The sequence below is a fragment of the Schistocerca serialis genome, chromosome 7 (assembly GCF_023864345.2).
Source record: "Schistocerca serialis cubense isolate TAMUIC-IGC-003099 chromosome 7, iqSchSeri2.2, whole genome shotgun sequence".
Classification (NCBI taxonomy): domain Eukaryota; kingdom Metazoa; phylum Arthropoda; class Insecta; order Orthoptera; family Acrididae; genus Schistocerca; species Schistocerca serialis.
In genome coordinates, this window is record NC_064644.1 from 124,688,583 (window position 1) to 124,703,078 (window position 14,496).

At 40.5% G+C, this 14,496-nt stretch overlaps 1 protein-coding gene across 2 annotated transcripts in view; it reads left to right on the top strand.

Annotated features, from left to right (window-relative positions):
- Positions 1-14,496, top strand: part of LOC126412261 (cytoplasmic FMR1-interacting protein) — a 149,843-nt gene that overhangs the window by 113,867 nt on the left and 21,480 nt on the right. The gene's annotated exons all lie outside the window — the stretch shown is intronic.

A 14,496-nucleotide genomic window follows, 5' to 3' on the forward strand; every position in this document is an offset into this window, starting at 1 on the left:
TCATTTCTCCATATGTAGGTAGTCGCCTACAATATATTTTCGTATTCAGAGGAGAAGTTTGTTACTGAAATTTTGTGAAAGGATCCTCCTGCAATGAAAATTGCCTTTGTTTTAACGATTGCCAAGCCAGTTAATGTATCATATCTGTAACACTCTCTCCCCTATTTCACAGTAATACAATACGAGCTGCCCTTCTTTGAACTTTCTCGATATCCTCCATCAATCCTATCTTATACAGATCCAACAATGTGCAGCATTACTCTAGAACAGGACAGACAAGTGTAGTATAGTCAGTCTCTTTAGTAGACCTGTTGTGAATTAAAAGTGTTCCACCAATATACCACAGTCTTTAGTTAGCCTACCAATATACAGGATGCCCCATTTATCATGACCACCCTAAATAACTGTTTGTCCAGAAGCAGATTACAAAATGTTTCAAGTAAATGTTCTTTAGCCATCAGGGGGACATCAATCAGCATGATTGCCTTTGTTGTAGCTTTGTTTATTACAGTGATATGAACAGCGGTATGACTTTTTTAAATGGCACCGTCTATTTTTTATTCAGTAATTTATTTCCTCTCTTAAAGACCTATTCGAAAATGTATCACTGAAACACAATGTTATTAATTACATAACGCAACATAGACTTTGAGCCCGGGATCACAGACTTGTCCACTTGCTGAAGTTGTCAGAAAACAAGTGAAAACCAAGTAAAAAAATTGACTATGACTCTCCTGTACCATTGCCCAGGAGTAGAACATTCAAAGGTGCTCAAGTGGTGACCCTGGACACTGATAAACTGGTGCACTCGTTGAATGAAAGAATTATTTACTGCTTCCAGTGTTGCCTGCTGAAGAGAATTACCAGCAAGCATGATATGTTCCTGCATGTCCTCTGTTGTTGGAATATCACTATAGACAACGTCTTTAATGCATACCCAAAGAAAAAAGTCCAGTGGATTTAAATCAGACCTAACAGGCCAAGTAACTGTTCCTCCTCAACCAATCCATCTGGCAGGATAGCTTTGGTTCAGAACATGATGTTCACGCGAGCCATTATGTGCTGGACATCCATCGTGTTGATACCACATAAGAGTCTGGTTCTTAGCGGCACTTCATCGAGAAGAGGAGGAATAATTTGTCTGAGGAAGATGGCATACACTGTGCTGTTTAGACTACCATTGATGAAATAAGAGCCAATAATTGTAGTACCAAGCATCCCACACCAGACGTTAACTCTCCATTGACGCTGATGTTCCACCTGTCTAAGCCATCTTGGGCTGTCGCTGGGCCAATAATGCATGTTCCTTGTATTTACCTGTCCTTTGTTTGAGAAGGAACATTCGTCAGTAAATAGAACATTGGAGAAGTAGTTCAGGTTGGCGAGGTTTTGTTGCTGTGCCCACTGACAACTGTACACGATTCTGGAAATCACTCCCATGCAATTCTTAATGTAGATGTACATGGTAAGGATGGAACCAGTGACGTGTAAGAATACGATGTACACTGGTTTTAGGAATGCCAATCTTGTGTTCAAGCTGCCGTGTGCTCACATGTGGATTTATACCAATGGAAGCGAGAACAGTAACTTCGGCAGCTTTGTCTGTGCGAGTGATACAATGGTTGCGTTATCATGGGCTGAAACTTCCGATTTCCTGAAGCGTTGCAACAAGATGAGAAAACATCCATTGGGAAGGTGGGTTCTTGTCAGGATATCGCTCGGAGTATAGTTCCACTGCCTGCATAACATTTCGCCGACCTTCAACAACAACAATAAAAGAAACGTTCTGTTGATGCAGTTTGTAGGAAGGACAGCCTTTACTGTATGCCTACTTTATGCAACAGTATTTGAAAGGACTAAACTACTGTACTAAATGTACCCATACATAAGAAAACAGTACTGCAAATACTGTTCTATTAACTTAAATTCCCCATAGATGAGTAGAGCATTTCTACCTTCTCTTCGTTGGTGTACTTTCTACTCGCACAACTCTTCAACTGACAATGGTTGATGGAATGACAGGTGTGCATTCTACTTATGTTTACATTAATCCTCTGTCAACGTCAGCACAAGGATCTGTTCCATTACCCCGAGTACCTGCACTAAGTGCTGGGAGCATCAACATCAGTGTTGTGTTATGTAATTAATAACGTTGTGTTTCAGTGAATGGTACACTGTGATACATCTTAGGTCTTTAGGAGACGAAATGAATTACCGAATAAAAAATACAGGGTGCCATTTAAAAAAGTAATACCGCTGTTCATATCTTTGTAAAAACCAAAGCTACAATGAAGGCAATCATGCTGATTGATGGCCCCTGATGGCTAAAGAACATTTGCTTGAAACATTTTGTAATTTGCATCTGGACAAACAGTTTTTTAGGGTGGCCAAGATAAATGGGAGATCCTGTATACGTCTTCGGTTAGTTTTCTCTTTGTGACCATTCCAGTGTATGTTATTCACAACTGTGATCCCCCAAGTATTCAGTTGACTCCACAGCCATTAGATTTTTGTGATTTATTGTGTAACCAAAATGTAGCAGATTCCTTTTAGTACTCATGTGGATGACTTAACACTTTTCATCACTGTGAGTCAGTTGCCACTTTTTCCACCATACAGCTAACTTGTCTAAATCATTTTGCAATTGGTTTTGCTTATCTGATGACTGTACAAGATGGCAAATGAAAGTATCACCTGCAAACAACTTACAGTGGCTGCTCAGTTCATTTATATAGATTAGAAATGGCAGAAATCCTATCACCACTGCCTTGGGGAATGCCGGATGTCACTTCTGTGTGACTTCATGACATTTCAACAGTTACTACAAACTGCAACCTTCCTGACAAGAAATCATTAATCCAGTTGCACAACTGAGACATGCAATTTGATTAGAATTCACTTGTGACGAATGGTGCCAAAAGCCTTCCTGGAAATCTGGAATTATGGAATAAAATTGAGACCCCCCTGTTGACAGCACTCATTACTCCATGTGAATAAAGAGCTAGTTGTGTTTCACAAGAACAGTATTTTCTGAATCTGTGCTGACTGTTTATCAATAAATTGTTTTCTCTGTGGTAATTCATAATGTTTGAACACACATATATTTCAGAATTCTACAGCAAAAATCTGTTAGTGATATGGGTATGTAATTCAGTTAGATTTCCTTTCTTGAGTATTCGTGTGACCTCTGCAACTTTCCAGTCTTTAAGTATGGTTCTTTTGTTGAGCGAGCGGTTGCATATGATGGAGCTGTAAGACTGTAATTGGTATACAATCTGAATTGAAAAACTTCCTTTGATTAAGTGATTTAAACTGCTTTGCTGCACTGATGATATCTATTTCTAAGTTACTCATATTGGCAGCTGTATTTGATTTGAATTCTGAAACATTTACTTTATCTTCTTTGGAATTTCAGAAAGCCGATTTTAGTAACTCCATTGTAGAGGCACTGTCTTTAGTAACATTACCATTGATATCGTGCAGCAAAGGTATAGATTGTGTTGGCGGCTGGTATACTTTAAACAGGACCAGAACCTTTTTGAATTTTCTGCTAGGTTTCGTGACAGAGTTTCTTTGTGTAAACTATTGAAAGCATCTCACATTGAAGTCCATGCTAAATTTCGAAAAACATTGCCAATCTTGGAGATTTTGTCTTCTTTTAAATTTGGCATGCCTTTTTGGCGTTTCCACAACAATGTTCTCACCTGTTTTGTGTACCATGGGGGATCAACACAATCCCTTATTAATGTATTTGCTTTACATTTCTCAGTAGCTCCCATATGAACACATTAAGTGAATTTTTATCTACCTTTTTAGATAGACATATTTTGAGTTGGGTGTTACAATATTCAGTCTTGTTACGATGACCTGGTGACCCTATAGTGCAAGTCGAGGAATCTGCAGGCTACATGGTCACAGAACTATCTTAGCCTCCGATTCTGTGTATCCGTCATGAGCTTTATATTTGCCCAGTCTTATTTGTTGTTTCGGCAACCATTCGCACTTTGAGTGGGCTCCCGAACTAATTGCTCAAAGTAATTTGCAGAGAAAGCATTCAGTAAAATTTTGGGTGATATTTTATGCTTACCACCACCTTTGAAGATGTAATTTTGCCTACATGTTGAGGAGACATTGATGTCACTACCAATTATAATTGTATGAGTGGGGTACTTATTTGAAACTGGGCTAAAGTTTTCTTTGAACTGTTCACCTGAGTCTAGTGTTTAGTAAAAGGAACCAATTATTAATTTATTCAGGTTATCAAGTTTAACCTCTACCTGTACTAACTCACAGGATGTCAATTTTATGACAAATAAACTACTTGTGACAGCAGCAAACATGCCAACACCAACTATATTTAATCTGTCATTTCTGGAATCCATTAGATGCTTTGTAAAAATTTCCGCAGAACTTATCTCTGGATTCAGCCAGCGTTCAGTACCCATGGTGATATGAGCTGCAGTGTTTTCTATTAGCACTTGGAGCTAGTTTTTTCCCAACACAGTTTTGACAGTTTACTACTATAACACTGACTGCTGCTACGTTATGCTCATCCTGTTTTTGCTGTGCGCCCTTCTACACTAATGCCCTTTCTGTAATTTCCTGAGATGCACTAACCTAAAATCTGCTCAGTCCCTTCGATGAGGGCCTGGTACCCATGTAGCCAACTCCTGGGTGTAATGGTAGCCACCTCCTGTGTTTAATGGATCCCTGATCTATTAAGCGGAACCTGAAACCCCATCACCATATGGCAGAAGTGGAGGGATCTGTAGCCTACATGGTAACAGAATCATCTGGGCACCTGCTTCAGACCCTCCTCTTGGCTCTGTACCAAAGGTCTGCAGTTGGTCCAGTCAGTGATGTAACAGATGGTGAGCTCTGCCTTCATCTCACAAGCAAGACTGGCAGTTTTTACCACTTCAGCTAACCACCTGAAGCCAGAGAGAATCTATTCTGATTCAAAGCAGCACACATGTGCAGTTGGCTGCACCCTTTGCTCTTCATGGCATTTGGAACCACCTGTTCCACATCTGGGATGACTCCGTCTGGTACGCACATGGAATGTACAATGGACTTCTTCCACTCCTCGGCAGTCATATCCCCAAGAGGCCCTATTACAAGCCTAATATTGGAGCTCCCAACTACCAGTAATCCCACTCTCTGTAACTCCCCAGATCTTGCAGGCCAAGACTTCCCCTCAAACAGGGCAAGTGACTGCATCTGGCTGAAGATCTTTATCAGACGCAGATATCAACTGAAACCTGTTTCACAGAAAATCATGGAGGCCCTCCAATCGGCCCCCTGGAAAGTCTTTTGCTGCCTGCCTTACGTTGGAACCGAGTTCCCACTCGACCACAGATGAGGGTTCAATCTCAATGTGGGCAGTAACCAGGGTGGCCATAGTAGTGGATCGATTGAGCAACAGGTGATAGTGCTGGATATTCCTCACCCACATTCAGCCCCACACAATGACGCCCATTGGCAACAGCCTCAAGCTGCGTGATTAAAGCCAGCACCGACTGGGGCTGTGACCAAACAGTCATCAACTCAGCTCTCATCAGAATTAAGTAATCACAGTTCCTATCCACACTAAAGATGATAGAAATATGCACTAGAAATTTGTTAAAATGTGGAAACATGCAAATAATTTACAGTATGAATTTAAAAAGGACACTGGAAATCAAAGTTAAGTCGCTTTTTATTAGAAGCTGTGTCAACTCACTATTGAATCAGTGGGCTTTGCTGCAGGGTCATAAGCTACTACCTAACTCAGATTAAAGAGCAGAACCAAAAATGTAGATGCAAGCAACAGTTCCCTTGCTAAGCACTTGCAGTGTGTAACTAGCTGACTGCGTGAATTAATTTACAAAAGCAAAGCCCTAACTTGTAACAAACGTCTCTGCAGTCCCCGTACAAAGACCCATGCAAATGCAGGTCTTGCTTGTCATCATTCTAAATCTTGGGTGCAGAAGATAACTACAGTGATAGCTAAAAGTTATAATTTCAGCCCAGGGCATTGTCCGAGACAAAGCAACTCCTCCTAAACAGATCTAAAATGAACTACTACTTTTCTGGAGATCTAAGGCTTAGTATCCATGTGCTCTGCTTCTCAAAACCCTGCTGGTTCTGCCAACACCATATTCTCTTTAGCCAATTGTGTTAAACCTTCTGAGGTCTAACCAAGGAAAAATTTATAACATTAGCAACCTGCTGTGATTAACCAGTAATACACATTGCTCTCTTAGAGTGGGACAGAAAAGAGAGCTTCTCTCCCACCATGAGAGTGGTTTTATGTTGTGCTCAATGATAGTGGCCGCGCGTACGCACTCACAAGTCTTCCTCCGTGCTACGAAAATAATTCTGATGAAGTTTGCTTCAGTTCTTACAGGAAATTCGCAACTTTTTAGTTATTTATTCACTGCCTTATAATACATTGCACCAGCCAAAATGCAGCTCCACTGTGAATGCTGTTCTCAAACACTGGGTGAGTTGGTTGACATTCACAAGCAACTGGAAATGGCTCCGACTACTGTCAAACAAGTGGCAGCTGCTGTGAATCTGTGTGTTGGAAGAGCTCCTAAGAGTTGTGTATCTGTGATACCAGTACGAGAGGTACCTCAATACTATCATCTCCTGTGCTTACTGTCTTCTCTGCAGAAAGTACAGGATCTAACATTACTCGTCAACTTGACTATGAGGGGTGGGTCAATGGTAGATCTAGGTGTCCTGTATGGGGTGGACAGGGACTAAGGAGGACTCGGGCTGTTGTATCCCCCAACCAACAGATTTGAAGTGCTATCTCTCACTGAAACTAAAACTGAGCCAGTGGGACTCATTTCATCTGTTTCGGGGAAACTTGTTTTGTCTGGTTTCAAGAGGAGTCAAACCGCAAAGGGCAAGGATCTCTTAATTGCCGGCAGTTCATACATACGGCAAATGATGGTACCTCTTAGGGAAATGGTACCAAGGGACAGGAAAGGACACCAGGTGCACTCAGTGTGTATGCTTGGGGGTCTCATTCAATATGTTGAAGAGGTATATTAGAGCAGCCATTAAGGGAATAGGTTGCAACCTACTGCAGATTGTGGCACACATTGGAACACATGATGTCTGTTTGGGCTCTTAGGTCATACTCGGGTCATTCCAGCAATTGACAGAGAAGGTTTAGAAGACTAACCTTGTGCATGGAGTTTCAACGAAGCTCCCAATTTGCAACATTGTCCCCAGAACTGATTGTGGCCCTTTGTTTCTGACCCGAGTGGAAGGACTGAACCAGAGATTCGAAAGTTCTGTGACAATTTAGGCTGCAACTTCCTGGAGTTGCGCCATAGGGCTGAGAACTGTAGCGTCCCCCTAAATAAGTCAGGTGTGCACTACATATCAGAGCCTGCTACTCAGGTAGGTTTTTTTTAGATTATATGACTCTCCATCCAATCCAGATATTTATTGCTGTAGGAAACCCAGAAGTATCAGTGTAACATTGCCTCCCACAGGTGAGAGTATTAAAATCCTAATGGTAAACTGCCAAAGCATTCACAACAAAGTGCCAGAGTTCAAAGTGTTCATGAAAAGCAGCTGACGTAATATTAGGTACAGAAAGTTGGTTGAAACCTGAAATTGATAGCAGTGAGATTTTTGGGGATAATTGAAGTTTATATTGAAAGTATATGCAAATGGGAAGCTGAGGTGGTGTATTTGTCGACTCGAAACTCAAATCCTTGGAGATAGAAATTGAAGCTGCATGTAAGATCGTTTGGACAAGACTCAGTATCAGGGTTGGACATTAATATGATATCCAGATCCTTCTGTCACCCACCAAACTCATCTCCTGATGTAACTTAAAACTTTAGAGAAAAACTCAATCCATTTGTATGTAAGTTCCCAATTATACTGTATTCATTGGCAGAAACTTTAATCGTACAACAACTGGAAAAATTACAGTTTCGTTAGTGTTGGGCATGATAAGATATTCTGTGAAACATTACTAAATAACTTCTCTGAAAACTACCTAGAACAGATAGTTAGGAGCCCCACTCATGATGTAAGTATATTTGATGTAGCGGAAACAAACAGACTTGACCTCTTTGAGAATGTCCACGTCAAAACTGGTATCAACAACCATGATGCAACTGTGGTGGCAATGATTTCCAAAGTACAAAGGACAAATAAAGCAAGCAGAAAGATATCTGTGTTCAGTAAACTAGATAAAAAATCAGTAGTGTCTTTCTAAAGGAGGAACTTGAAACTTTCAGCACAGGTCAGGAGCATGTAGATGAATTACGGCTCGGCTCAAGTTTAAAAGTAGGTCACCTTGCACTGGATAGATCTGTGCCCAGAGAACCTCCATGGTCACTGTAAAGAAACATCTGAAGAAACAGAGACAACTGCATGATAGGTGGAAAACAAAGTGTAGGACTAAAGATAGAGACATGCTGAATGAAGCACGTTTGGTTGTCAAGAGAGCAATGCATGATGCCTTCAGTGACTACCGTAGCAGAATATTGTCAAATGATCTTTTGAAAAACCCAAAGAAATTTTGGTTGTATATAAAGTGTGTTAGTAGGACCAAAGTTAGTATCCAGTCCCTAGCGAATGACAGGAACTGAAATTGTGAGCAGCAAAGTAAAAGCTGAAGTGCTTAACTTTGTTTTCAAATGTTCCTTTTCAAAGAAAAACCCAGGAGGATTGCCCCAGTTTAATTGTCATACCACTGGAAAAAGAAAGAAATAAGTATTAGTGTCTGTGATGTTGAGAAACGACTGAATTGTTAAAACTCCAGAGCCCAATGGAATGCCTGGAATTCTATGCTGAATTTGTGGACTCTCTTCTAACATTAATCTGTTGTAGATCTCTCATACAAAAAAACATGCCCAGTTTTTGGAAAAAAGCGTGCCACTTCTATCTACAAGAAGGTTAGAAGAAGTGATCCACTAAACTACTGTCCAATATCCTTGACACTGATTTTTTGTAGAATATTAGAATAAATTCTGAGCTCAAACATTTTGAGGTATCTTGAACCAAATGACCTTAGTGCCAACCAGCACAGATTCCATCAACGTCAGTCTTGTGCAACCCAACTTGTATTTTTCTCACATGACATACTGAAAGCTTTGGATCAAGGCAGTCAGGTAGATGTAGTATTTTTTTGATTTCTAAAAAGCATTTGACTCAATCCCAATTCTACAGTCAATGGCAGATATGTCCTTAAAAAAAAACTTTTTAAGTTTAACATCAAAAGCATCACTAGTTTTGTTTTTAGTTCATCAGGTTCTATGGTGCCATGCAAGCCAAAGTACTTGGACACGAATCATCTAAAGACGTAATCTACAGAAAACTGATAGAAAATTTTAAAATTCAAGAAATAAGTCTACAAGAATTTCAAAACGGGCCAGAAAATCTTTGCTTAAGTGTGTGTGATAAATAATAACATTCAGGGCTATAAACTAGGGGCAACCAAGATTTCGGCTTGCGGGCCCTGCCCGGGCCCCAGTGCCCAAGCACTCCAACTCACTTCATGTTTCCCCCACCACCACACAACAGTATCTGAGCGCAAGAAGAGGAAGAGGGAAAAACTGTGAATGCGCTACATTTAAATGGCAGTGTAGCCGCACTGCCTATGTTATGGTTTTATATTTCGAATTTATCACCAACATAGATCACAAACAAAACAAATTTTCAGTATTATTTAATTATTTTTGGTGCACTGGAGACATAATATAATTTTTATCTGGTACAGACTGTCGGCATATGGACAGGTGCAGACAATTTCACAGAGATTCACACGCAAGTTGTCATGTAATTATGACGTATTTAGTTTCATAATTAAAAAAAGATCTTTCACCCAAATGTGTCGATCAAAATATTGTAGCACTTTTGCTACTTCATTATGGAGACTTGGAAACTCCACCTGAGGAAAGTAAAGTAAATGTACTGGACAGTTTTAACATAAAAAGATTTGTCAGTAAAACTGGAGTTACCTTGCAAGTCAATCTGCTACGTCGGCCCAGGCACGACGGCCTCTCAACTGAAATGGCAAATGGTCTCAAAAACAGCACAGAAACAGATGTAAGACTGACACTGTACTCAAAATCTTTATAAAACTGTCCTCATAATTTTTTCAAGGTCACAATGAATTCTTCAAACCTTGCATTTTCTTTAACGGCAGTGAACCTAGGGAAGTGGACTGTCTTCGTCAGAATGTGTCCATTCTACTATGCTATTTTCTTTTTAATACATCCCCATCAAATCAGAAAATAAGTTACCTTGCAATGTCTCACTGTGGGCAGTGTACAGTCAAGTCTACTTAAAATGCAAAGTCTGCAATCCATTCCATGTGTTCTAATTTTCATTCCTGCACTCCTTTTTCCTTCATAAATTCAACAATAGTGAGTTATAAATTGAAAAATCATTCCAGCCATGGCCCTTGACTTAACCAACATAATTTGTAACAATATGTGAAGTCTCCCTATTCTTCGTTCAGTTCCATCAAAAACAGTTGCGACTGACAATGGAATAACGCGTGCGACTTCAGATATTTTACTGTTCATATGACTAATTTCTACACATACTCCAGGCTTCCAAATTTATCACAAAGTGCTTTTTTACGTACAGAACAATGAATCCTGTCTGTCAATCATTGTAATTTTCTGCTCTTTCATCGTCAACTTCTACATCATTCTGTAATGTTGCATAGCAAATAAGCAGTACCTGGTATTATGCGAATTGAGAATTCTCATTCCTCTCTTCTGTCATTTCCATTCATTAAAGTTGTGACGATAGACTTTTGTGCAAACAGATTCATGAATGTTCTTCATACAACAAACAAATTGCAGAGGTTAAAGTTGTGATGATAGATAGCTACAATGCCTCTTTTGTGCAAACAGTCACGGGACCCGTGAATATTCTTCATACCACAAATTGCAGAGGTTAAACAGTGCTGACAGCATGATTCTGCCAAACTCAGCGTTTGCTGACCGAAAAATGGCACACTGCAATACTCAATGGAATGTCGCCCTGTTCCTGGTACCTCCGAGAAGGACTGAGTGACGAGCCGGGTCTGGGCCCACACACACTGAACACGTGTGAAGTTTGGCACACTGTGGCTGGTTTTACTCTAAACAGCTGTCAGGAATTTCCGTACAGAAGGAATATGCTACAAGGAAGTCTTTCATTAATATAGATTTTAAAATATAGTGTATCTTGCTCAAAGTTCCATTTCAGTTGAAAGCCCATTAAAATTAAAACTTCAAAAATAGTACAGTCCTTTCTTCTCAGTGGTTAAGGAAGAGTTACCCAAGTAAAAAGTGGTTTGTGTCCAGCCTTCATTCAGTTAATGTGACACTTCTTTTGTATGAGTCCATAGTGTTAACTACAATTCCCACAAGGCAACAGATGTGAAATCATAGCAGAGTTATGATTCCAAGACACTTTAACAGTGAGCTGCATGAACTGAAACTTCAGATTATTATGACAGCCTTACTCTTGGCTTGGCTTTTAATGCACAGGGTTACCCAAAATATAGTACTGTGTGGGAATGTAGTGACTTCCAGCTACTCAGGGCATTGTGGAAATGCAGTGACGTAAGTTGAAAATTTGTGCCAGACTGGGATTTGAATCTGTGTTTACTGCTTTTCACGAGCTGTTGGCTTAACTGCTTTTGCCATCCAGACACAGCCCCTGACCAATCCAAATTTGCAGCTTACCACATGTTGCAATGCAGCATTCCTCGTCCATTTACCCCATACTCACAAATTATCGATTCCCATAGGAGTTTGAACGATTTTAGTCCATCCACATTTAAGCAAAGGTCATGAGTCCATCACACTATCACAGAAATGTGTGTATATAGAGGTAGTGTCTGTTCTGTCTGCTGGCTCCATGATATTTGCTTCAGTGCAGATGCACTAAAATCATCCGAACTCCTACGGGAATTGGGAGCAGAGGATTAATGGACGAGAGACACTGCATTGCAGCATGTGATAAGTTGGAAATTTGAGTTGGTCAGGGCCGTGTCCAGCTGACCGAAGTGGTTAAGGCGACGCTCATAAAAACTAGTAAATCTGGGTTCGAGTCCCAGTCCTGCATGAATTATCAACTTTTGCTATTGCATTTTCACACTGCCCTGTGCAGCTGGGAGTCACTAGTTTCCCACGCATGCTTTTATTTCCTTCCCATTCCTCTATTTCATATACAAGTTACATTCCTCTTTTTCATATACAAGTTATGCCTGGAGTTATGGCAACCATTTCAGAGGGCCACGTTCCAATCACCAGCAGCATTGTGGATCGTTCCTCAGTCTTAGGCAGTTGGTTTATTGGTCTTAGCCAAACTAGACGAGTCCTAGGAGGCTGTCTGAGGAGTTTCAAGAAAATTGTTGCAGCATTTAGCACTTCATACCGATATGCCAATAGTATCTGGTCAACTAGCTGTGCACAAAAGCTAACTGAAACTTTACGAAGTAATGAAACTGCGTCCACTTCTTGTGCCAGTACTACAATTGGCTGTTGCTATCTGTGCATGATGGAGAAGATGAAGCATGGCTGGGTTTGCCAGGATATGTGATGTGTTTGCCAGGATATGTGAAATCACAGAAGAGTTGACACTGGAATTATGAAAATTCTCATCAGATACAGCAAGAACTCCTGCAGTACGTGAAAACAGGACCATGGTATGCATTTAGAGCAACACACAACTTGACCGATCTTTTTCCAAGAAAACAGAACTTCTGAAGGGTATATGAACAAAATACTGCAATCTTTTTTCAGAGAACTAACAACTAATTTCCTGCAGGACAATGTGGCAGTGACAGTATTACAGTGTTTTTAATTATAGGCTAATTCCAACGTTGATTGTGTTCCAAGTTCATTTACCCCAGTAACCTCGCAATTATGCACAAATTGTAGTAGACAGTCACAAGAGTGACATTGAGCAAGAGTATCTTAATTGATCAGTCAGTGAACTATCATTGCTTTGTAAGGTCGCATTTGCATTTGTACCCAGCTTGTGGGCAGATGTTAATGACACATTAATGTGAACTGTTAAATGAAGCAACAGTTATCAAAGAGCTCCTCCCAAGGCTGCTCTGACTTGTCTGGTTGTGTTAAAACTGATTCCCCATGTCTCAAGAGCCCAAGCACAGACTGCAGCATTACAAATGAACAGAGCTTACCTCAGGTATTGGTTGCTGTGTGAATCCAGAGGCAGTGCTTGCATCATATGTGAAACACCCTGTGTAACAAGATATGAAAAGTGAAGTAAAGCTCTCATATTTCAGAGTCATAGAGACTTGCATTGCAGATGCACCGTGAAGGAATTATGTGAAATCAGAAGATGTGACATACATGTACAGACAAACAATTAATTGCAGTTTAGGAAAATTGGATGTTTTATTCAAGAGAAAGAGCTTCACAAATTCGGCAAGTCAATAATGTGTTGGTACACCTGTGGCCCTTACGCAAGCAGTTATTTAGCTTGGCATTGATTGATAGATACGTTGGATGTCTTCCTGGGGGATATCATGCCAAATTCTGTCTAATTTCCTCATTCGATCGTAAAAATCCTGAGCTGTTTGGAAGGCCCTGCCCATAATGCTTCAAAAATTTTCAATTGGGGAGAGATTTGGTGGCCATGCTGGCCAAGGTAGGGTTTGGCAAGCACAAAGAAAAGCAGTAGAAACTCTCATCATATGTGGAAGGGCCCTGCCCATAATGCTACAAAAATTTTCAATTGGGGAGAGATTTGGTGGCCATGCTGGCCAAGGTAGGGTTTGGCAAGCACAAAGAAAAGCAGTAGAAACTCTCATCATATGTGGAAGGGCACTATCTTGCTGAACAGTAAGCCCAGAATGTCTTGCCATGAAGGGCAACAAAACAGGACCTAGGATATCATCGAGGTACTGCTGTGTTGTAAGGGTACTATGGATGACAACCAAACGGCTCCTGCTATGAAATGAAATGGCGTCCCAGACCACCATTGCTGGTGGTTTGTCTGTATGGTGGGCGACAGTCAGGTTGGTATCTCATTGCTGACTGGGGTGTCTCCAGACACGTCTTCACTGATCATTAGACCTTGAATCTCGTCGTCTGGAACAGTATTATCTTCAGTGATGAGCCCGGCCTGGAATTGAGCATTATGGGCTGGGCTCTCCAACCAGTTCTAGATTTTGATGATCTAATGTGCCAGTTGGACAGCATTTTGATTGATATCCCTCAGGAGGATATTTTACAACTCTATCAATTAATATCAAGTTGAATAACTGCTTGCATAAGGGCCAGAGGTGGACCAGTGCCTTTTTGTTCTTTCTCCTAAATAAATCATTCAATTTTTATGAAAGTGTAGTAATTTGTTTCTCTGTCATGTATGTTACATCTACCTTTTGCCATCCCATTAAGATAATTCCTTCATAGTGCATCTTGTGTGTGTGTGTGTGTGTGTGTGTGTGTGTGTTACCTACAGTGTTCTTATTTGGACTGTCTGATCTTTTATTATTATTATTGT